The 24704-nt window shown below is 46.2% G+C and overlaps 1 protein-coding gene across 4 annotated transcripts in view; it reads right to left on the bottom strand.

Annotated features, from left to right (window-relative positions):
• PTPRE (protein tyrosine phosphatase receptor type E) overlaps positions 1–24704 on the bottom strand; it is a 150497-nt gene that overhangs the window by 70716 nt on the left and 55077 nt on the right. For all 4 annotated transcript variants that reach the window (XM_054508465.2, XM_045879069.3, XM_054508467.2 and 1 more), the window contains one exon: positions 20767–20789. The gene's annotated coding sequence lies outside the window, so the exon portion shown is untranslated. The remainder of the gene's footprint in view (positions 1–20766; positions 20790–24704) is intronic.

Here is a 24704-nt window from a genome sequence, read left to right as displayed (position 1 = left end):
TAAATATTTGTTCAGTGAGTGAATGAAATGGCCAAAAGGTTTACCAAAAAAAAAAAAAAAAAAGCCTGAGTTGAGCTTTGTTTCTCCCCAATGTCTCTATAAACACTAGCAGCATCTCCTCAAATATTTATCAATACAGAATCACAGAATTTTATGTCCTTTGAGAATTCCTTGTTCTGTTACCAGAAAAAAAAAAAAAAAAAGCAAGGAAAGAGACCTCAAAAGAAATGAATGTCAGAATCTGCTAGAAAGTCAGGTAACAGGAAAACAGGAAACAGGCTGTGAGAAACGGAGTTTATTCAATTGTGTTTAGAAATGTTCGGGTCAAATAAGGTTGACCTGTTTAAGAACAGTCAGACTGGACATCAGCTGTATCAAACCCTTTTAAGCAAAGAACGTCCTTTTTATTTGAAATCCAAGGACAACAGGGAGGAGGGAAGGGCAGAGCCATCAAAGAAATGCTCTTTTTGGTGAAAGATTGTTTCATGGCACTTGGCACTGTCTCTGGGGCTCAGAAAGGCCCCTTCAAGTGTCCTGGGGTAGGTTTTCTTCATTCTTTTATCCACCCCAGTATTTCCTGATCTCCCGTTTAGTGTAGCCCAGGCCTGGCAAAGTCAGGCCGTCAGAAGCAAAGGACAGCCGCCCTGAATCAAGGAGTCTTCCCACGCCATGCAGGGACGTTTTCGATAAAGATGCTACCCAGGACTAACACAGCATAAATACTGCTCCATGTCTTATCTGCATCTAGAAACTATGTAAACAGATTTAACAAGCTTGAAAGACTGTAAACCTCTTAATTTCTATCTGACTCAGACAGGAGGAAAGAGCCTTAGATTAAGCAGTGATTTTCATGTCAAAATTATCTAAGTGTCTAAGAGGCACCTCGAGGTTGATTCTTGTGCTCTGATTTAACCTTGCCTGGGAAAATCCACTTTCCTCTTGGTCTGTGAAATTGCACCCAGGGATGCTAGTGATGTGGCCTGCAGCTGAGGCAGGAACTCCAGAGAGAAGGTGGATGCACTAGGTTTGGTCTTAGGAAACTCAATGGTATCATCACCACCCCCAAGACCTTCAGTGGAAGAGGAGAAATTGCCAACCTGCAATGGGTGTTGTATGGGTTGAGTTGTGTCCCCCCACCCCCCAAACTCATGTCTACCTGGAACCTCAGAATGTGACCTATTTGGAAATGGGGTCTCTGCAGATGTAATTAGTTCAGTGAAAATGAGGTCATGACGGGTTAGGATATGCCCTAAAACCAATGTTTGATGGCCTTGGAAGAGAGAAGAGGACACAGACAGGTCCCCCAGAGAAGGTCATGTGAAGACAAGGAGGAGATGGGGTACTTTGGCCATGAGCCGAGGAATCCAGGGCTGGTCAGGAGCCATCCAAGCTGGAAGAAGCACAGAAGGAGTCCCTCACGGAGCCTTCAAAGGCGGCGTGGCCCTGCTAGCACCCTAGTGTCACACCTCCAGCCTCCAGAACTATGAGAGAACACATTCCTGTTGTTTTAAGCCACCAAGTTTGTGCTAATGTCTTACAACAACCCCATGACACTAAGAAAGGTTTCTAAAAATGCATCCAGTTTCCTGTCTGCCCATGTCTCCCTTCATTGGCTGCAGGATCCTTCCAGATCCTTCCAGATCCTTCCGGACTTTCCTCCCTCCTCATGTCCCACAACCATCAGTCACCACATCCCACCACGTTCCTCTCTCAGGCAAACTTCACACCTTCCTGTGCTCTGAAGGACAAGACTCCTCAGGAGTCAGGGAGGAACAGTGAAGCATGGTGCCTGGTACAAGTCCCAGAACACAGCGAGGACGAGTCGGTAATGGCAGCCAGCACTGTCTGTCCACTCTGCGCCCCATCACCAGACTGCTGGACCTCACATGCCCCTCACCTGCGGCCTGCTCAGGGATCCCTCCTGGGGTCTGCAGCAGTGCCCCCGAGTTCTCTTACCACCTTCATGAGCATGTAACAGTCACATCATTCACTCATTTTTCTCTTCCTTCCTTCTTTTTTTAAGTTTTATTTACTTAAGTAATCTCTACACCCCACACGGGGCTCGAACCCATAACCCCAAGATCAAGAGTTGCATGCTCCTCTGACTGAGCCAGCCAGGCATCCCTCACTCATTTTTTTCTAAAAAATCAATTATCTGTATTTAAAAAGGAACCCTTTTCATTCGTGTAAATGGGAAAAGCAGCGTTGCTAGCCATATCCAGAGATGACCTTAATAATCAACTCGGGGATGGGGAGGAAGGCGGGCTATGAAATGGAGGCTCTTGGGTCAGAGCCTGCTGTCCTTTGTTAAAAAGGTAGATTAGCAAGTTTCAGAGATGTTAAAGACACACTAAACCCAAAGTGAGTCTCTCTTTGAGTCTGAGAAAGACAGGAGGAGAATAAAGAAGGAAAAGACTTTCTCCCTTTGTGATTCAAAATTTTTCACTGCTATGCTCAGTTTCCACTGAAAACCATCAAGGACTTTTGTGCATCAAAGGATACTATCAAGAAAGAGGAAAGACAACTATAGAATGGGAAAAATATTTGCAAATGATATATATGGGGTAAGGATCTGGCATCCAGAATGCTTAAAGACACCACAGCTCAACAACAGCAAGACAAATAGTCAAAAACATGAACGAAGACCTTGAGCGGACATGTCTCCAAAGAGAACCAATGAATGGTCAGCAAGCACAAGAAAGGATGCTCACTACCCACTGATCAGTAGGGAAATGCACAGCAAACCCACAGTCACACCCACCACTTCACACCCACTAGGGTGACTATAATTAAAAAAAACAAAAAACAAAAACTAACGGGTCGGTGAGGATGTGAAAGAACTCAAACCCTCATACACAGCTGATGGGAATGCAAAACGGTGTAACCACTGTGGGCAACTTTGGCAACTCCTCAGAAAGGTAAACAGAGAGTCACAGTGGCACCCAGTAATCCCAGCCCTGGGTATATACCTGAAAGAAGTCATAACAGGTGCTCAAATAAAAACTTGTACCTGAATATTCCTAGCAGCACTATCCACAATAGACAAAAGGCAGAAAACAACATTCATCGGTGGATGAATGGTGAGTGTGGTCTCTCACATGATGGGATATTATTCAGCCATGAAAAGGAAGGAAGTATGGACACATGCTAGGGCATGATAAATATATTGCTCAAGGGAGACAAGTCAGACAAAAAGGTCACAGATCGTATGATTTCATTTATATGAAATACCCACAAGAGGTAAATCAATAGAGACAGAACGAAGCTTCATGGTTGCCAGGGGCTGGGGGGAGGGAGAGATGGGGAGCAACTGCAAATGGGCACAGGTGGTTCTTTTTGGGGTGAGGAAAATATGTTGGAACTAGGTAGAGATGGTAGTTACACAACATTATGGACGTAGTAAGTGCTCCTGAATTGTTCTCTTTAAGATGGCCAATATTATGTGAATCTTATCTCAGTAAAGAAAGATCCAAGAACCACCACATCCTGTGCTTTGGGATAAAAGGCACCCTCCCCACTTTGGCTTCCAAGATCCACAATAACACTTGCAGAAGTGGGAGTAAGCAACATCTTTGAGTGCCGTGTACTCAGTGCTAAGTACTGAGTGCTTTCCATCATCAACCCCTTTAATCCCCCACCATAAGAATAAGAGAGTGGGTCCATCAGTATCCTCCCTTTCCAGGTGAGGAAATAGCACAGAAACACTGAGTGACATGGGACAGTCACGCAGCTCAGATGACACTGCTTCCTCGGGGGGATGCGGAGGACACTCTGGGGTGGGGTACGTGGGGCCTTAGAACCGCTGCTGAAGATGGGGGGGTCCCAGCGGGCACATGGGGCCCCCTGCAGGCTTCCAAGCTCCAAACTTCCCCCTTCCATATTAATCATTTCTCTTGATTAAATACTAGTCCTACATTCTGTGGGTCCCATTGTGCGAAATTACATGGTGAGCCGGCACTGCAAATTACACTCATTATTAGAAGTTACATGGCAACATTTATACTAATTAAGTTGGGTCTCATTTCTTTAGCTCTAATTTTAAAACACTGGCAGAACTCCAGCACCTTATGTCCGTTCACAAACTGCCACAAACGGATGGAGTAAAATGTCCTTTTAATTTTCTAGTTATTCAAGATCACTTTACACTTAAAAACTACTTACTGACCTTATTATGCCACTTTCTTCTTTTCTTTTTTTTTTTTTGCACTACAATCAGGATGAATGTAACAAGGTATAGTTTTAAAATACAAATCTTACAGCATGCTTCAGAACCGACAGGGCTTGTATTCTTTAATGCATTAGAAATCATTTTTGAAAGTTTGTTTTCCCAGAGCAGGGCTGGTTTTTAAAAATACAAATACAAAAACAAAAATACAAATACAAAGAAATACAAATCACTGCCCTCCCGTGTAACCGGGAGAACAGGAGGGCAGAAATGACAAGCATGGTAATAATATCAATGCTGCCTGGGGTTTGCTCCCAGGCAGGTGGTGGGTCGAGCACATCAGAAGAGTAGCCTCATCTTGGCCCCTTGGTCACTACCTTAAATGAGGTCTCAGCGAGGAAGTGACAAGCCAGGATTTGAATGCAGTGCCTGGCGAAGTCCATGCTGCTTTTCAATACTCCAGGCTATGTAGGTACATGTGCGTGGTGTATGTAAAGGGACAGAACACATCATACATAAGACATATGACCCCCAAATCTTGCAAAAATGAGTTGGCATCTGTCCTTTAGTTCATTTTCATGTGCTCAGGAACGGCTGCGTGAACGCCCGCCATGTGGCGGGCACCGCCACGCAGGGTGCCCAGTGCTGGGAAGATATCGCTGAGTAAAAGCAAGCATCATCCCCCTGCATGCCTGGGCTCTGATGCTATTGACTTCTCCTGCCGGCAGGCCCCATCGCTGCCTCCTCCCCCCTCAGGCCCTTTTCTATCGCTGGGGCCCCTGGAGTCAGACAGTGATGTCCACTCCCAACTGACTCCCAAAGAGCTTTCTCTTCCCTACGCTTTTCCCTTTGGAGCTCTCCTGCAGGGGCCACCTGTATACAAACTTCCTGAAACCACTGTCACCACCCCACGCATGCCTGGGATAAATACTCCTCACAGAAAGCTCAGGCTTCACCCACTATGGGCCTTTCTCCAGCACACCAGCAACCATGCCGTCCAAGGTGAAAGCAAGCAAATGCAAAACCGAGCCCTCCTTAAGAACTGCCCCCATCCACGCTGTGCAGCGTCCCTGACTTTCTTCCACGTGCTGTTCCCTGCACAGTACGCACGCATCACAGGCACCCAATCAGATTTCTCTTTAGCAAAGAACAGTTGGGGAGGCTCATGGTTGACGGGAAGGTAATAGAAGCCCACTCCTACCATTAACAAAGCACAAGTAAGTTTTTCCCCTAGACTTTCTAACATAAAATACTCTAAGGTTCTCTCTAAAGCAAACAAGACAAAGCAAACATTATATTTACACTGAACTGTGGATCCCATTTGTTATGCTCTGTGTGGAGGCCCAAATGTACAGGGATACCCTTCTACCCAGGCTTAGAGTGAAGCTGGCAGAGAAATTTCCTGTCACTGGGCACTGTCACCTCCTGGGGCATGCCGTGGCTCCACACTGCTGAGCACTCAGGGGGCAGGGACCCAGATCAGCTCTGGTGGGATGCTGAGGGTAATGCGGGGATGACCGGCATCCTTTGAGCGGAGAACAGAGTTTGTGGGGGCACCAAGGGAAGACGGGCGTTCCGGGATAACCTGGTTGAAATAAAACACTGCACAGAATGCAACCTATTATTTCTCCCCAGCAGTAAAGCTGTTCTCACCATACGTATCAAAAATAATTCATAAGTGAGTCGTATCTGGGTTTATCCAGTTTGTAGATTCACAATTGAAAAGTAATTTGTGCGTTTATCACATACGGTCTCCGTAAGAAGACCGTTCGCTGTGATACAGAGTTCGACCACAAGCTGCGTGCTTAAAAAAAAAGAGAGAAAAGAAATGCAGGCAGAGAAAATATCTTCCTCCAATTTTATGGGGTAACATTCCAAATAATTGGTTAGTCAGCTTTCGTGTCAAATATTCCCTAAAACGCCTTTATAATTTTCACATTAGTTGAAAGATGCATGTCGAAAATTTTAAGCCTGTTCTCGCTGCTTCAGGTACATTTAGTTACTGTATTTTAAGGGAAAGAGAAAGAACTTATACGTTAAATAGCAATGTATGAAGTAGGCAGGCATATGACTGGCATGAATCACTTGCCCAAAACTGCAAAACCACCACCTACATGGAGGCTACATCTTACAAATTGGTGGAGTAAACTCACGCACAGACTTGGCCAAGAACAGAATTGCCATGACATTCCTAAACTACCAGGGAGTCGCAACATGAGATATTACACTTTAAAAGCTGCTGGAGACGGGCGCCTGGGTGGCTCAGTTGGTTAAGCGACTGCCTTCGGCTCGGGTCATGATCCTGGAGTCCCGGGATCGAGTCCCATATCAGGCTCCCTGCTCGGCGGGGGGTTTGCTTCTCCCTCTGACCCTCCTCCCTCTCGTGCTCTCTGTCTCTCATTCTCTCTCTCAAATAAATAAATAAAATCTTTAAAAAAAATAAAAAATAAAAATAAATAAATAAATAAAAGCTGCTGGAGAATGCACGACCTAAATGAGAGACGGAAGGAACCTTCCAGAAATCCCCTCCACGTCTCTATTCCGCATCCATGGATACTTACAGAGCAACCACTCCCCGAGCAGCCCCTAGGTGATCACCATGTTCAAACCCATGTCCACGGCACTGGCATCTCCCTGGCTGACAACGTGAACATTTCCAAGCGGGCTACCGAGGCGAGAGGCAATACATTATTCACGTGGGTATTCCCTTTGTAATTCTCCTTCGCAGGCTAGCGGCTGCTGGCACTCAGGCAATGTCATCAGAAACCAAAGCCAAAAATCCGGCAGGGGAAAAGGGACAGGAGAGCTCACTCATCTCTCGTTGAAATACTTAAAAATAAATTCATAATTGTGGTGACATAGTGACTTTTTTTTTCCCCCAGCTTACAATAAATCAGTAAGAAAGGTGGCGTAAAATCCAGGCTGGCTGCCGGGAGTGTAGCTGCGGAGGGCGGCAGTGCCGGCGGGCAAAGCAGAGCCCGCCCCACGGCAGGGCACCGCGCTTGCAGGGCAGAGGCCGGGGGAGCACCCACGGCCCGCAGGGAGACGGGAGGAGTGGACAGCCTACAGCCCCAGTCACAAGCCCCCATGCCGCACGTTTCCTTCTCCAAAGTGACTGCTGATGTTATACTTTCGAAAGGGTTCTTTCAAGGCAGAATGAGATTTCAAAGATATTTCAAATGCATTTCAAAATACAACCACCGTGGAAACATGGAAGCGAGAGGCTCGTCGGCACATGCGTTATGAGCGCTTTTCCCCAAATAGGGTTGCAAGGTAAATTTCCTTCAACCTGGAGTTTTCCGCTCCGCCCCAAGAGCAAGTCTGTGTCAGGCACGGTGCTGCTTTGCAGAGTCAACTTCTCATCTCAAAACTATCTGTTTTCGGGCGCCTGGGTGGCTCAGTTGGTTAAGCGACTGCCTTTGGCTCAGGTCATGATCCTGGAGTCCTGGGATCGAGTCCCACATCGGGCTCCCTGCTGAGCAGGGAGTCTGCTTCTCCCTCTGGCCTTCCTCCCTCTCATGCTCTCTGTCTCTTATTCTCTCTCAAATAAATAAATAAAAAAAAAATCTTAAAATAAAATAAAAAAAAAAACTATCTGTTTTCTTCCACGGCACTTCCTAAAATTAAAAGGGAAATGTACCCACAAGACGACTCTCCCGTCTGGTATCCGAAAAACCGAAACTCTTGCTGCTTGCCTGTTCTCACCAAGTTCTCCTTCCTTTGCGACTAAGTGGAAGCTGCTTTATTTCACAGTCAAAAGGTTGAGCCACATCCCTTGGAAAGTGGTGGCTTCCTAAAGAAAGTGACCTTCCCGGGGGACGTGGTGATTCGCGCTGGCGTCATACGTGCACAGAGAGGTGTAACGCTGTGTCTAGTCTTTCAGAGGATCACTCACGAGAACCAAAGCGGCCTACGATGTGGGACCATGGTTTCTTGTAATGTCTAACTTTTTTTTTTTCATACTATGACAATTCCTCTGACCAGCCCCAGGCACTGACTTTCATTTGGTCCTGAGAATTTGATTTCAAGGACTGTTTACTGAGTACTTGCTGTGGGCAACGACTGTGCTAGACAGTTATATACTCTGTTCCATTTAATCCCCAATTATGTCTGCCTCCAATAAAGAAAAAATCAGCAACTGTCCTGGAGGTGTGTTCTCCGTGGCGGGGACAGTGGCCAGGCTTTGAGCAGGTACTGGAACAGAGGTGGGCACGGAATCATCAGCTTCTCAGATCTCTGCCTTGCTGTCCTTGGTGACTTCGAGCATCCCATTAGTTGTCGGTAAACCCATTTATTTTCTGAAAACGCCGCTTCTCATTCATTTTCTGTTGATAAGGAATTTCTGAGACAGTCACTGAAAACCATCTCTCCTGCAGACAGCCAATGCGACGCGGCTGCAACATGATTGAGATCTCTTCTATTCCCGAAGGGGGCCATTATTTCCACCGGTTGCCATGGAGATGCTGTAGCATCGCGGCTGTGTGTTCAACTGCTTCCCACTGCAGGCATACCCACACTTAAATCAAACCATTTGTTTCACATGGCACAGGTTTTGTTTTTTTTTTAAACAAACACCTGGCTATGTGAAACTTAGTTAGAGGAACTCCTAGCTTCATCTCTGCGGTGGTGATGGATGGTGACAGCTGAAAGTGCCCTCGCACACAACCCCGCATCGACGGGTGCCGCGAGATTAAAAACAAGCAGAAGAAACCCCTCACAGTTCCTTGATGTAGTCCCCTTGATTAATTTCAGGGGGAATTTCTTACTATTTCCAATGACCCAAGGAAAGCTTCTCAGAAAGCAAAAGTACATAACTAGAAATCAGCAAAAATAAATGTGTCATGGTTGGGAGTTCACATTAACTGAACCTTGGCCACATTCATTTTTGAAGTAATGGCTGAGTTTGCTATGTGTACAGCTCCTACGTTGCTTTTACTTATAACTAGCGTACACACACAAATACATATACACGTACACGTCAGAACTCCTGAGGTCTCTAACCTGTGAAGTCTGGCTTCAACAAAACAAGGGATCTTCTATTCAAGTGCTAAACTCCACTTGGACTCAAGGATGCTGGTACCCTGAGGCTCTAGCCTGGAATCCAGGCTGTGAGAAGGTATCTACCCCTTGACTGCCCCACAGCAGAGCACGGACGGGACACACGGCCTTGAAGATGGCAGGTGGAAACTCCCTTTGGAGTCCATGGATTTCAGTGCTTTACCTTCTGCAGACACTGGGCCAGCAGTTGGCTGTCCTCAGCTCTTATTGCAAATGGTCTTAAGAGCTGGCTTGAACTCCTGACAAAATGACAAAATGGTGTTAATCAAAAGGGGAGAAATAACCTGGAGAGGACTTCAGAGGCTGCTATTGGAAAAGCTGGTAATTAACTAAAGCCAAACTTCTAGGAAAATGTCAAATCTAAATCACGAAGTTAACCTGAATTTGAGTCAGGTTATTTGTGCATTCAGGTCTTTTTTTTTCCCATCACTCCCCCTCTACCCAACACACACACACCACCAGTGCCCTTTATTTGTTTGGTTTTTGCTTTGTTTTACCTTTTTTTTTTTTTGCCACAACTCTATTAAGATTGGCCAGGCTTGAAGCTAGGAAGATTTGTTGTTTTAGGAACAGAAAGAAAACTCTCCCCACATAGGAAAGAATGTCATGGGGACCGTAAGCCGAGGCCACAACAATGAACAGACACACTTCTTCTACCACCCACTCCATAAAGAAATGGGGTCATGGCATTTACAGCAACTCCCTCCAGCCAGGATGCTGTGAGTTTGTGTGAGTGCAGAGCCTGAGGGTATGTGGTTTGAGCTGTCCCTGTGGCTCTGCGTCCTCCTTAACTGGAAAGAAGAGATTTCGTGAGCTAAGCTGCTCACATGCAACGAGGCGTGGAGTGGAAGCTGAGACCCTGGGGGTGTACTGGATGGATGGTAATGCATGGATGTGGGTCCCAGGGGTGGCCCCAGCTGGAAGCCTTTTGAAGGAGATTCCTTTTTTAAAATATTTTATTTATTTATTTGAGATAGAGAGAGAAAGAGCACAAACAGGGGGGAGGAGCAGAGGGAGAGGGAAAAGCAGGCTCCTCGCCGGGGCTCCATCCCAGGACCCTGAGATCACGACCTGAGCCGAAGGCAGAGGCTTACCCCACTGAGCCACCCAGGTGCCCCATGAAGGAGATTCTTAAGCTGGAGATTGTACAATTAGAATCGTGAGCAATTTGATATGCTTTACTCCTAAGTCAGGGAAGAACGGGGCGCCACTGAGCCCTGTGCCCTCATGCTGCGCACATGGTGTGCAGCCCTCAGCCCACCCTGCCCGGATCCGCCCTGCCCTGCTTCTTTTCTATGGCGGAAGCAATGATTCGAACAGGGCACGTTTCCCCTTTATACACTATCAGTACTAAATGGGCCCATTTACCTGCCTTTGGTGAAACGCAGGTAAAATGACACGTTGCTGAGCAACGGAAGCTTCCGGCATGGCATGTCCTTCTTAGACAGGCTCTCTCCCTTCCAAATAATTGGACATCATTCAAGGCTCCACGTCCACACAGGGAATAACACACGAGACTTTACATCATCTTGAAATGAGAAGTGAGTTGCACTGGTTCCTGGCAACAAGATGTCCATGACATGAATTTTCCCAGAGAAACTAGACTCTTTAATGCCAGGGCTGTCAGCTAAGGCAGGAGCAGGTGGAGAAGATGGCTCGCTGAACTCTCAAAGAAAGCTCCCGACTTCATACTAACACACATTTGAGAAATAGAGGTCAAACCCATTTAGTTCAAGGTGGTCTTGGATTTTTTTTCCCACTGTGTGTGCGTGTGTAGAACGAATACAAACACGGGCAGAAATGCTAAATGAGGCACGTAGGAATGATGAGGTTCCTGACCCGACGGTTTTCTCCAACGCTTAGCAGACTTGCGACAACTCTAAGCAATGCTTACTTTAGCCATCCTGTTATGCCATCCAGAAGGATGGGCCAAATATCTCAGTATCACAGGAAAACAAGGCTTTCATGAAGGTGTTTATAACTATCTATTGCATGAAGCTATTTATGAAACCACAGAAAGCCCTAGGGCCATCCAGTTTCAAACCTGCCTGCAGGCTCCAGGCCAACAGCTGAGCCCCAGCCAGGTAATTCTGTGGTGCTATTCTGGCTCCACCGACCCTGAGAATTCAGGGGCTTTGGGCACCCACCTAAGTCCTTCAAATGGAGGCCCGAAAAGGCACATGACTGTTTTGCTGTCAGGCAGCCCGCTACTAAGGGCAAGCTAGTGTTTGAACTCAGTCCCCTGGCTGCCACGCCCACGTTCTGGCAAACCCCGACTCTGCGCTTTGTGCTTGGGGGTGTGAATTGACTTCATTTATTTAGTTATATCCACCTTGCTCCAAAAAGGATATAAAGTGGTGTAAGCAGTATTAAATGCATATTTATGCATCGTTCCTTCCTTCCGGTGACTACATTCCAGCAGGGGACCCAGTGCATCAATACCGCCCTTCCAAGGAGTAGTAAGGACCCGAATGACAATGTAAACAGGGTGGCAGGAAGTAGTAAGGTGGGACTGGGAGTCAGAGAGAGAGGGCTGTCCCCGGGGGGGGCAGGAAACACCTTCCCAGAAACGAATGATGGAATCAGGGAGTATTAAAGTGCTCACTGGGAACAGAAGCCCCTTATCACAACAGTCCACGGGTGAACATTCCAGTGTTCTGACCATCATTTCTTGCGGCTGGGCTGCCGCAGGGGTGTGAGACCAGCCCCACTCAGGAGGGCTCGGAGCATGGGGTTTCATGCCCAGTTTGTACTAACTTTCTGAGTTTTTACTTTGTCAGTGCAGTCAGATGGGACAATGGCGCAGCACTCCAGGGGCTTGGAGGCTTAGTCACACCTGGCCCAGCTTCTGCCTCCTCTCCAGGGCAGGTTCTTGACTGTCTGCTTCCTAGGCCCCAAAGTGTACACTTGCCCAGCAAGTTGCAGAGCACAGTCTCGGGCATCGGTGAGGCTCTGTACTGCCTAGAGTACGCCCGTGCCCCAGGGAGCATGACATTAAATAGAAGGTAAAAAAACAAAACAAACAAACAAACAAAAAACAGCGTGAGAGGTCCAGAGAGAGACCACGGAAGAAAGGAAAAAGCTTTTTGTCCTGCTTTTTGAACAAGCAATCGAGCATCTTATGTGGCCGGCCCTGCATGCACTAAGCACGGCCCCAGGTACCGTGTAGGGTGCAAAGGTGGTGTTCTCCTCCTGCTGACTGCCGGCTCTCCCCCACTCCCGTACCCAACCACTCACTCATCCCCTCCTTCACCAGCCGTCTGTGGAGTCGGGGGATCTGCCGGGTGCTGGGCAACCCCTGGAGATCCACGTTAGGACACTGACTGACCCCGAGCTGCAGGGTCACCCCCGGGCATGCAGCCAAAGCGATTCTTCTCTGTCCCTTTGCAAAGGATGCAACCAGGCGCTAGTTTCAGGGAAGTCAGACTCGTCTATAAATTGTGGAGAGTAGAAAACAGGAGTTCAAGAAGTTCTCTACGGCCAAACTGCTGGCGTCATCAGGCAATTCTCTGAATTTGACTTTTCGCTTCCCAAGATGAGGATTTAATTCTCTTTTAACCATATCCTCCAAGAACACCCTTTCCTGTGGGTTTAGATCCTACCAGAATTGCTCAGACCCCACTGATACCAGTTCTCTTCCCCAGAATCTAGATCAGAAACGTCAAGGGGCACCTTCCTTAAGCATCCACTGACCCTCCGCCGGGCCGACAGCGCTCTGTGACTGGGGCCAGTGCCAAACTGTTTCAGAATTCCCAGGGACACTGTGACTTATAATATTTCTATAAAATGCATGATAGCCCAGCTGAAATAAAAGTCCTTTTTTTTTTCCTTTCAAATGAATTTCAGAAAGGGATCAACACATTCTAGTGAAAAATGAAGACTCCTCTAAGCACCAACATGACAAATGTCCAGATGCACTGCTTAGATTTCTGACCAGGTATTTTGATGGCTTAATACTCGGCTTTCTGACATGGTACCCGAATTTCTAGAAAAGGTACTTGGATAACCAGCTGGTACTTGGATTCTTGATGTGGTATTTGTAGTTCTGATGCAGTATTAAGATTTCCGATGTGGTCCTTGAATATCAGAGAGGTGTTTGGACTTCTGACTTCATATACAAACTCTGTGCTGGGGTCCTAGGTGCTGGGTGTGGGGCACGAGCTTGTCCAGATGGCTGCACGCCCCGTCCATCTGAAGGCACAGGGCTGAGCTGCCAAGGGATGGAAGCAGCGAGGCAGGGAGTGACCCTGAAACAGGAGCTCCACAGCTCTGGTCGCCAGGACGACCCCCGGCGCTATTTTCCATTAAGGTTATGGAGCAGAAGGGGTACGTGAGCCCAGCTGGGTGGACAGAGGCCACTTGGAGTAAACAGGCGGACAGGGAGAAAGCCTGACTGAGTGGATACTGATTATGTTACTAGGCTCTCTGGGAGGCAGACGGACCACGTGGCTTTCCAAGTGGAATGGATTTGTAGCAACATAAAAAAAAAAAAAAATGTTTAAAACAGCCACACAACGTTTAAAAACATTTTTATAGAAAGGAGGGCTTAGGGATGTTTCATGAGGTCTGACGTCCTCTAACCGAGAGCGCCCCTGTCATGGGATGACCTCATCACTGCTATTTCCTAAGAGCCCGGGGGAGGCGAAATGCCTTCTCTGCGTCATAGCGCCACGTCCCCTTGTCTCAAACACGCTGAGCACAACGTTGCCCAGATTACAGCAAAAATAACTTTTTAAAGGAAACAGGTCTTAATTCTCAGCAGGAGGAAAACGCACAGCCATGGGTTGTGAATCACTCATTAAAAATTAAATAAATCCACCCACAACAGGAAACAGCACAACAGAATGTCGGTGTTGACTTCACGTTGGAAGGAAGCCAGAAACAGGACTTGGAAACAGTGATGGCTCGGAGTGTGATCTCGCTCACACTGGGTGCATTCAGGACCCTAACTTTATCTCCATGGCTGGCACTTTCCAGCCTGTCTTTTGCTGATTACCCGCAGGAGAGGGAAGCATCATGGCATTGGGGGTTTCCATGGTTTCCGACAAGATCGAGCAATGCGCCCTCCCAGTGAATCACTTCTCCAGGTAACGCAGAGCATCACTCAGCCCCCAGAACCATTTGCCAGAATGGATCTCAGAACAGTGCGGAGAAAGTACCTTTGTGTTACTATCTAATGCTTCTGCTGAGGTTTTAAAATCGAAGCCCAAGGATTCCCAGTTTTTACTTCGTGCATGTTAGCAACATCACGGAAAGAAGATTGCTTTTCAAAAATGTTTCCCGCATTCATAAAACCCTCCTTTCTATGTTCCTTGTTCTTTTGGAGGCAAGAGGAGCAAACACAAACAAGGGTGGAGGGAAGAGAAAGCAGTGAAGGACAGCTGCTTTCTTTTCCAAGCGAAGATTATAAAACATTTACATTGTGAGGTGCAGACTTCATCCCGGCAGGGAAAGTGATGGATGTATCTGGCCCAGGCTCAGCTGATTCACAGCATGGCTAATTTAGGGGGATTTCTGTATTAACTCAAAATCCAGACAGGCATCACCGGAGAACATCAACTCTATGTTTGCAAGGGGCCTTTAAAAAATTCTCATCGAGCCCTTTATTTTTGAGACAAAGAAGGTCTGACTCAGGGCACGAAGGGACATGTCTAAGTCATTCAGCTTTCTGGAGCTACACTCTGTGTGTGTCCAATCCTTTCCTAGGCTCCCGTGCGAAATACACAAGTACAATTGCTACAGAAAGGACTCAAACGCAGGCCCTCCAGGCGATATTTCCTGAAGTCAGAACTAGGACCCACCACTTCATTTTTCAAGACTTTGCACAATTATGAGCCCGCAGGGGAGACCTGATAAACACCGGCAGAGAGAATAGACCAACCCCGCGCTGTGCTGAAAGGAAGCCTGGCAAGTGTGTGAAGAGAGATTAGAAAACTGGATTTGGTCAACAGATAACGTGTGGAAACATTTGGAACTCTGGCCAAGATCAACTCAACTGATCATAAAGTTGTTCCAAAATATAATTATCTACCAGCAACCTGTTTGCAGAACCCATGGGATATGTCCTTTTTTATTACTGTCCTCTAATACTTGCATAACTGCAAAATGATAGTTTTCATCATGGAAAATGTTTTCTTTTCGGCAGGTTGGCTTCCTCATTGTGGGTGGTGCTAATGAGAGCCGCCTGGCTTTTAGGTTTGAGAGGAACCTGTGCACAGCTCAGGGGCCCCTGGACGCTGCTAAGTCCCTTCCCGCTGTCCTCCCAACTCACTTCTCCCAGCCCGTCTGGGTCTCTGTCTTCTCAGCGTCAAGGTGGAAGTGAGGATGCACACCCAGACTGCCTCCGGGAATCTCTGAGATGATGACCTTGAGCATGCTTTGTAAACTGTAAAGTGCTCTACACGCATGTGTGTGGGATTATAAATGCAATTTATGTTTTCAGCATAAGGCGTTTAAGTTATCCGGCAAAACAGGAAATGGATCAAGTCCTGTTTTTGTGAATAATAATTTCCACCAACATGACGTTTTGAGAAAATTCATTTCTCAGCAGCAGTGTGGTAACATGGTACTTTTAAACATATTTTTATAGATAGCACTTGAACACAAAATCTCTATCATTTCTGATAGCAGACCAGTCTTGCTCGGGTTATTTGAAATCACTTAAACACTATCAACATATTTTTTCAAAGTTGTTAGAATCCAATCAGCCCCCACCCTAAAATAACTCAAATCCATTTTTTTTTTCACTTATGCTCATTTCCATTCAAAACAAGAAGAAAAGCTACTCAGAGACGTACTTTCGTTTAGCAATTCCACAGAGATCTTTTCTCTTCCAACATTTTAAATATTTTATACCAAACTCTGTATTATACTAAGCTGTTTAAAAAAGTCACCTGGAATGGGCAATTTTTGAACAGAAAGGATTTCTCCTCCTGTGGCTCACTGTCCTGATTCACATGGGGACATCCCCCAGTCGATAGGACTGCAGGTGGGGGCGAGTTCCCGCATCAAATGGGGATGGGTCCGCGTTCCTTCCAGGGGGCAGCAGACCTCATTCCTGATTCCAGGGCCCAGGGTGTCTGAGAAATCTCTCTGTAAGTCATACACCTAAAAGGATTTCGACATTTCTTGTCTTCCTCCCCCTCCCCCCACCGTGTGTGACTGATGCCCCTCGTCAGGCAGTGGGCATGGACGCCATCTGTTTCTACAACAGAAACTGCACACAGAATGTCAGTCCCCCCCTCGTGAACCTGAACCCAAGCTCCTGGAAGACCAGCTCACGGTCCTGCAGACCAGGTACTTCCCAGGTTCTCACCGCGTCACTTTTAACTGAAATGCCACTTCACAAAAGGAGTTGATAAGGAAAGTGAAGAGGGTGGGTTTGATTATAAAAATAGGAAACATCCAACTTAAAATGAGTGGGATTTTGATGTGTCATCCAGTCAACAATAATTGGGGATTGTTTTCCTAAAAGGTGGACCTCACCTTGGATTCCTGGCAGTCAGACAACCCTCCGGCCCCCAGGCAGCCAGCTCCTGTCACCATCCCCCGTACACCACTTGGCCAGGTTGCGGTGGATTAAAACAGTTTCCTGAAGCATAAATCCCAGATTTCCTGCACAGGGCTGGACAAAGTTAACTGAGGTGCTTGCCAAATGTTCACTTAATGACTGCTTCCTTCAACCGAATTTTTAAATGCCTTAGGAATTATATGACAAACAACCACGACCTAAATCCAAAGCGACGAGAAAGATTCCCCTCCCAGCTTCCCTTTACCTCTTGTCCTACTGGGACGACCCCAGGAAGCCATTGTGGCCTGCGAGAATCCATGTTTTCTTGTCAGCTGGAAAAGGATTTCTCGAAGAATTCCAGCTCCGAACCGGGTCTGCAGGAGCTCAGGGGCCAGCCAGGAGTTTATATAGAAAAGCTGTGTTCCTATTTCCTTTAAGTGGAAACTCTGACAGCCTAGTATCCATGGCTTTACTATATGACAAACGATTACCTAGTATACTCTTTGAGGAGGTACTTCTTGGAAGAATGTTGAAACTTTCCTGGGGGGGAAAATGGAAGTGGAAATAAATGACAGATTAATCCGTTTGTCACCAGCAGGTCCAAGGGCCTTCGTCCAACCTACTGTCATCTTCCAATGTCAGTTACGGGAGAATAACTCCTTCACTGTTGGGAGAAACACATTTTGCTCGGATGGGAAATCCAGAGGATCCACTGATGCTAATAAAAACCCAAGAACAGGGCAAAGGCAGGAAATAGGAATCAAATATTTGAGAAAGTTTTCAGGTCTTCTGTGCTCTGCACATCATCCGTGAGGCTTCTCGTTTTCTTTCTGCAGATGCAGAAAGCCGACAAGAACACCCTCTTCCACCTGCAAAAATGCAGCCCCAGCTGAGGCGGGTTACAAGTGGTTCGCTCTGCCTTGGCAAACATTTAAAAACCTTCAGATTCTTCTTCTCTTTTCATGCCATGGTGGCCACTGGAATCAATACCAAGGAAGAGAAATGACTTAGAAGAGAAAAATCGCACGTATTGAAACTGATAGAGGAGGAAGGATGGATCGTTAAAGAGGAGACAGCTAGTGACAGAATATTTGAAGTTAATTTTAAAATTAAATTCACTGTTAACATCAGCACTTTAATTTCGTTGCCTTTTATTCCTTTGGTATTTCCATGAGCCAAAGTGAAATAGTCAAGTTACGGTATCATTTAATTTTACTTACTGGTGGATACCCTTTGGTATAACAATATAAGACCGCAAAGAGCCTGGAAAAGATATTTAAACCTTAATTACGTGTCTTGCATAAATTCTTAATTCTGACATTCCACTGCATTATTTAAATACTATGCAACCGAGACCCACAGAGTCACAAGCGTTCGCTAGTTGAGGGAACTTTGGTCATGTTTGATGGTTGGTATGAATTATAGTATTACTTCCCAAGTCTGTATTTACATATTACAAAAAGGAGAAACAACAGAAAACCATGGGAATGGTGGTTGGTCATGCTAAAAAGCCCCCACTTAATCCAGTTAAACAGGGGAAAGTCAATTCTCTTTTTAAAGTCAAATATGAACATAGAATGGCTTTTTTTTTAAGATTTTATCTATCTATTTATTTATTTATTTATTTATTTATATAAGAGAGAGAGAGAGAGTGGGGGTGGAGGGGCAGAGGGGGAGGGAGAGGAAGAGAGAATCCTGAGCAGACTCCACACAGAGCCCAACACAGGGCTTGATCTCATGACTCATGAGATCATGACCTGGGCCAAGAGTCAGACGTCCAACTGAATGAGCCACCCAGGTGCCCCTGGAGTGCCTTTTTTTAAAATGAAGAATCAGATTATTGCTAGAGAAGAGAACTCCTTTGGATCTCCATTACAGCAATGGCACATACATCGTTACCCAGTTGAACGCCTTCTTTAAACAAAACAACTGCCAGAATTTTATGACGATGTAAATTACAACAATCTTACTAACTGCTAACTTGGGGTGAGCTCACTTCCACATCACAGCGATCCCAGGCAGGGACTGCCAGCTGAGAGCAGCGGGGCCTCCCACACGTTCCCGTGTTCACCCAGCAGACATCTGCTGGGCTCCTGGTCTGCAGCCCACCCACCACCTGTGGACGGACAGTGGCTTGGGACAGTCGCCAACCTCAGGTGCTTACTCTCCCCTGCCCTGCCCAAAGTGAACTATTAATTTCGTCCTAATGGACTCAAAAGCAAGTTTCTAACCCCACAAATTAGAAATAAATTCCTTTCTCTTCATTGAAATCTTGAAGCTTTTGGAACAAGACTCAAATGTTTAGCAATAAAATTGCCGCAGGCTAAAAGATCAATCTGATGTTCTACCCCTTCATCCCAGCAGCAGATTCCAAACAAAGGCATCAAATAAGGTAGCCACCAAAAGGGGGGTCATGCTTGGAACAGCCTTTCCTCACACGGAAGAGAAAATTCCTGAAATAAGAAGCACTTTTTACCTAAGAACTCACAGCTTCCTAAAGCAACCTTTACTTTCCTATTAAAAGGGAGGTGAACGATGGAACCAGGTTGAGCGACATGGCCAGGCTGAGAGCCAACTTGCCGAGAGGACAGGAAACCCTAGAACAGGCAAATGGCAAGACTGGGTGTGGAGGGGCCAGTGCTGAGCGGACAGCCAAGGAAGGCAAAGGGCAGATGCTTTTAACAAATCATAATCTGGATCCTGTATCTGGGAAGGAGATGAGTCTGTGGGACACGACCCTCCAATGTTTCATTCTGGCAAGGTAGGGAGCCCCCGCTCTTGGTAAGTAGCATGTTTAATACCCATTCAAACCAATATGGATGAGTCAACACCTCTTGCTTAGGATTCTGAGGCAATAAGGGATTGCAGACTTCTTGTACTTAAGTCTCTATCCAGTAACATTATTCCAGTAATATTCCTTCTCTTGGAACCCGCTGTTGACATCCACATTTGCTCAAGTAGATCATGTCATTCAAAATTGCTAACATCTGATAATGATGTGATAGAGAACAGGGACAACACAATTAGCTTAGTAGATGGCAAACGGAGCCTTTCCCATTCTCTCTCTTGATAAATCGCTGACTGTATTTGCATTCCTTTGAGACAGGGAGCAACAGTCCATACAACCCAAATGCATTTGATCACACCAAGAAGACTATAAGCATTTATGCCCAGATGAAATTACGCCACAAGAGCAACAGAGGGGGCTGGCCAAAGCAATACAGGCGACACACTGACCTTAAAATAATTCAGGACATAGTCAAAGTATTTCAAACAAGGTGATGCACATAAGAAACACAACTTCCTGGCCACCTACATCCTGGTACGCTCACGAAAGGTGAGCACGTAACACCACGCACACAGGCGCCACTCACCCACTGCAACCACTTCCAAAGCTCTTAGATTTTCCTTCCTCGATTTCTTTAGGGAACTTAACACCAGTAACCTGATTAAGTAAAACACAAAAAGGTGATGTGTACCCTATAGGACATCAAGGCCATGGAATGGTGCCTAGATCTCAAAAGGCATAAAATTATGTGATGATGACACGGTTGTTTGTTGTTGTTGTTTTTTTTTAACCCAAAGTGCAATCCAGAAAAGCTCCCTTTCATCAGGTTTTCCCCCCAGCAGATCAATTTAAGAGGCAACTACCATCAATGCAATTATGGGCCTCTGTGTTTCCCAACAGTCCTCCCATGCGTGCAGTGAGGTAAAGCAAGGCCCTTTTAAAAGTACGGACAAATCCGTGAAAGGAGAGCATGTGGAAACTGTGTTCTCAACAGTCCAGTTCAGGAGACTGAACCACAGAGCCGGATTTTAAACACACGCACACACACAAAATGATGTAACAAAAAGTGTGATACAACCCTGTTCAAGCAAGTTCAGGCATAAAATTCTAATATAACGCGCTGACCATACTGGTCTTCTTTCTCTAGAGATAATGTTTCTCTAACAAGTAAATCCAACACACTTTTTTTATTGTTATTAGTTAACTACAGGAAAAAAAAAATCTTTAAAAAAATTCTGTACTCACCAAGGGAAAGCGAAGGTTATCGTCTGAAAAAGAAAGGGGAAAAAGAAAGGGTTAGTTTTCTGGTTACAAGGTGGTAGCTGCTCATTCCAGCCCCTTCTTTCTCTACAACACTAGATGAACGTTCTCATTTTTGCTCAGTTGTTGGGGTCTTCTTGAGGCCTTTTTATCTTCATGATGATAACTTTTGATGTCAGTGATGGGGGGAGCGTGGGAGCTGACCGAGATAGGAAGCGTGTGGTGTTTAGCCCCCAGGCCTGGACGCCCCCTCAGTCCCTCTTCCTAGACACCACCTCTTAAAACCCACATGGGTTGACCCCTCACCCTGGTTTTCCAGCTTACTCATTATCCAGCCTGCTCATTCCCCAACAATTTAGCTTCTATGCCCTTTTCGTGTTTAGCATCTCATTAAGATATAATTTACATACCATGAAGTCCACCTGTGTACAATTCAGGGGTTTTTAGCATAACCATAGAGTTGTACAACCATCACCATAACCTAAATTTAGAGCGTTTCATCATCCCAACAGAAACCCCATGCCCATGATTTCATTAACTCCCCAGCCCATCCTCTCCCCATCCCCTGTCCTCCAGCAACCACAAATCTACATTCTGTCCATGGATTGGCCTATTCTGAACATTTCACAAAAGTGAGATCCTACAATATGTGGCCTTCTGTGACTTGCTTGCTTTTACTTAGTATTTGTTGAGGTTCATCCATGTTGTCACATGTACCAGTTCTTCATTCCCTTCTGTGGATGAATACTCTGCCGTTTTCCATATGCCATACACCATGCTCTGTCTATCTATGCTTCAGTTGGTAGACATGACCCTCTGGTTCTCGTTCGAGTGGCGAGTAGAACAACATCAAGCTGGAGACGACGCTAAGCTGTCACTGTGCATCCACACGGCTAGATGTTTCGATCACCACTGTCTTTAAATAGCTAATGCATTATGTGGTGTTTTCTACCAAAATAGAATACCTCTCATCTTAGTCATGGCCAGGCTAGATATTTTAAACCAAAGACAATACTCTGCAGCACACAATTATAGCAAGTTGAGGCACTCACTAAAAAGCTGACCTGTGAAATCGGTTTGGAGCCAAAGAAGCAGAAGAAATGGTTCTTCTAATATTAGGGAATTTTAAATCTACTTGGGCAAATCTACAGCTAATGTTATCTCTAGTGGTGGAAGAGTGAATGCTTGCCCACTAATACTCAGAACAAGGCAAGGATGTCCACTCTCACCACTCATATTTAACATTGTACTGGAAGCCTGGTCAATGTAATAAGGCAAGAAAAAGAAATAAAAGACCCAGGAACTGGAAAGAAAAAAATAAGACTTCTGCTTTCTCAGATGGCATGATTATCTACATAGAAAATTCAAAAGAATCCACAAAAAATCAACTAGGGATCAGTCTGTTGGGTAAGAAATAAAGTCACAGAGTTCCCAGAATGCAGCAGAGTCCAGTGTAACACAAATCAAATGGCAAGAAGGTGAGGGAGGCATTGATGGTTGGGCAAGAGGTGAGATCATTGGAGGTAAGGGGAACTGCTTTTTGTAAGAATAACTTACTACAAGAGTCCACTCCTTCCAATCCCCTCAAAGAACCTGGGGAAAGCACTGGGAAGAGTTACGTGTTTGCCTGGGGCCAAGCATGGGGAGAAGAAGCCAGGAGTAGAAGCTGCCCTTAATATTTCAGGATTGGTAGAAATGTTCAAAACTATCTTCCAAAGCAATGTTGAGTCATTTTAATGTAAAAGGAAACCCAATGAGATGGAGAAGTATATCAGAGGCAGAAGCAAAACTGCAGGCTTGAGTCAAACCAAACTAAAAACCACACAGGAAAAACCCACTAGAGTGTAGAACCAGGTGGGCACTCTGTCAATTTTTGGTTAAACAAATGAATAAGCAGAATACACTAAGTACCAACTAAACGCAAGCAGTAATTCTGAATTAAACTTTGAACTCATGTTGTTTTCTTTTGTAAACTAAGCAAGAACACAGGGAACCGTGGCGGTACGAGAGATCACCTACTGTATGGGTCTGGGCTCACACGTGTTAGCATGAAACCACAGCTGTCAGTTTCTCAAAGTACAGAATTAGAACAAAAACCAAGCAACCAGAATACACTCGGAAGTCAACCTTCATCTCAGGAACACTTTCTGTAGCCTCAGGCCCTGAAGCAGACTGCTACTTGAATACTGAGCACAATGTCTGAAAACGTGAAATAAGCACATTAAAAATTGGGGGTGGGGGAGGTCCGTTCCCACGGACAGATCTGCTCGTGTCAGGGGGGGCCGTCACCCGACACAGCAGCATTCCACAACTGGAAAGGTTCCTGGTCTCACCAGGAATGGCCCCATCCTCCAAACGAGGGAAAGAGAGAAGCTGTTGGGTTTGGGATCCTGTCCAGTGCTGCTTACTATGTCTCTCCCCAGCCCACAGCCAGTCCTGTGAAATAGGCAAGATGAGTCCCATTTTAAAGAAGTGAACACTGAGGCCCGGGGAGCCCCTTGACTTTGCCAGTGTCACACAGAGCAAGGAGGCAGGGCAGCAGGGATGCTAACCCAAGGTTGCTGAGACCACTCTGGGCTGGGCTGCACAGGCAAATCCAGCTTACCCTGTAGTTTACTTTTGTTTGCTTGTTTGTTTGTTTTTCTTCTTGGGTCTCCATCCCCGCAGTGAAGCTGTAATTCCTTCAAGGCAGGAACAGTCAGCCTTTTCTTTACATTCCTAGTATCTACCAGTGGCTGCCAGCAGGAAGACCCATGAAAGGCATGCCGTTGAGGGCAACACTGACATTAGCAACTCCCTAAAATCTCTTCTCACCCCAGGGAAAGCTTCACTGTGGTCTGTGTGCCAGAAAAACCTGGAAAGGCTCAGACTGGCCACACACTTCCGGGGGGGGGGGGGTTGGTGGGGCGGGGAGAAGTGGGTCTGTGGGGGTGGTCTGGCCAGACCGTGGAAGTGCGGAGCTCTGTCCCTGGGGCATCCAGATGTGGCCGCTCTGCTTCCAAGGGGCAGAGGCAGCGAGGATGCTTTCCAAGCTAGACCCTGGGAAAGAGGTGGTATGAGGACATGGAACAGGGGAAATCCACCGAGAAGGCGGGGAGCCGGGCAGGCGAGGTCAGGCGGGTGGGCAGTCCTGCAGGAAGTGGCCCCAGGCTACAGGGCTCCCAAACGATCGCTCACAAGATATGGAAAGACCACGTGATGTTACTGTGCATCCATTACCTCACAAAGAAGAAAATAAAGCTACAACATTTACAATCAATCCATCAGGACTGCTTCATTTAAGGAAGAAATTAAAATTATTCTGACTTGTCAAGCTCTGAGATGGACAGAACTGGGTTATCTTTCCAAACTCAGACAAAAGTAAACTGTTTTTTTACACACATCCTTGGCCCAGAGCATCCTAAACATTCAAGTGGGCAGAACGTGCGTTGCCAAGGAGGGTATCTGCAAGCTATTCTTTTAAATGGGCAGCAGCATTGGAAAAATTGGCGGATGCACATTTTCGTTTTATTTAAAAATGCTCACATATATATTTCCACATGTATAGTGTATCTAAAATGTGAACTTTGATGAAAGATTAAAATTTTATAAAGCAAGGGCACACAAATGAAAAATCAAAATCATGCAGTCAAACACCATGAATCTGGGCTTGCCCCGGTCTTATGGGGCGGGCAGACCGGAGAGGAGCTCCTTCACCCTGGCTGCCTTCCCTCGGATCCCCCATCAACTGTCAGAACGGATCCCCCTCAGGCACAGGGTCTCTCAAGCACACTGAGGAGGACAATTAATTTAGATGGGTTGCCCAAATTGCAGAAAACCACTACAAAGGAGAGAACAAGAGACCACATCACCTACGCCGCCCACGGTGGAAAAGCAAGAGGCCCCAGCCACGGAGCACAGCCCCCTCAGCATTCTGTCAAGGA

Source organism: Mirounga angustirostris, unplaced genomic scaffold (assembly GCF_029215605.1).
Source record: "Mirounga angustirostris isolate CCGP_5_RB_7025 unplaced genomic scaffold, mMirAng1.0.hap1 SCAF_6, whole genome shotgun sequence".
NCBI classification, from domain to species: domain Eukaryota; kingdom Metazoa; phylum Chordata; class Mammalia; order Carnivora; family Phocidae; genus Mirounga; species Mirounga angustirostris.
Note: the sequence above shows the minus strand (reverse complement) of the source record. Positions and strands in the feature narration are given on the sequence as shown.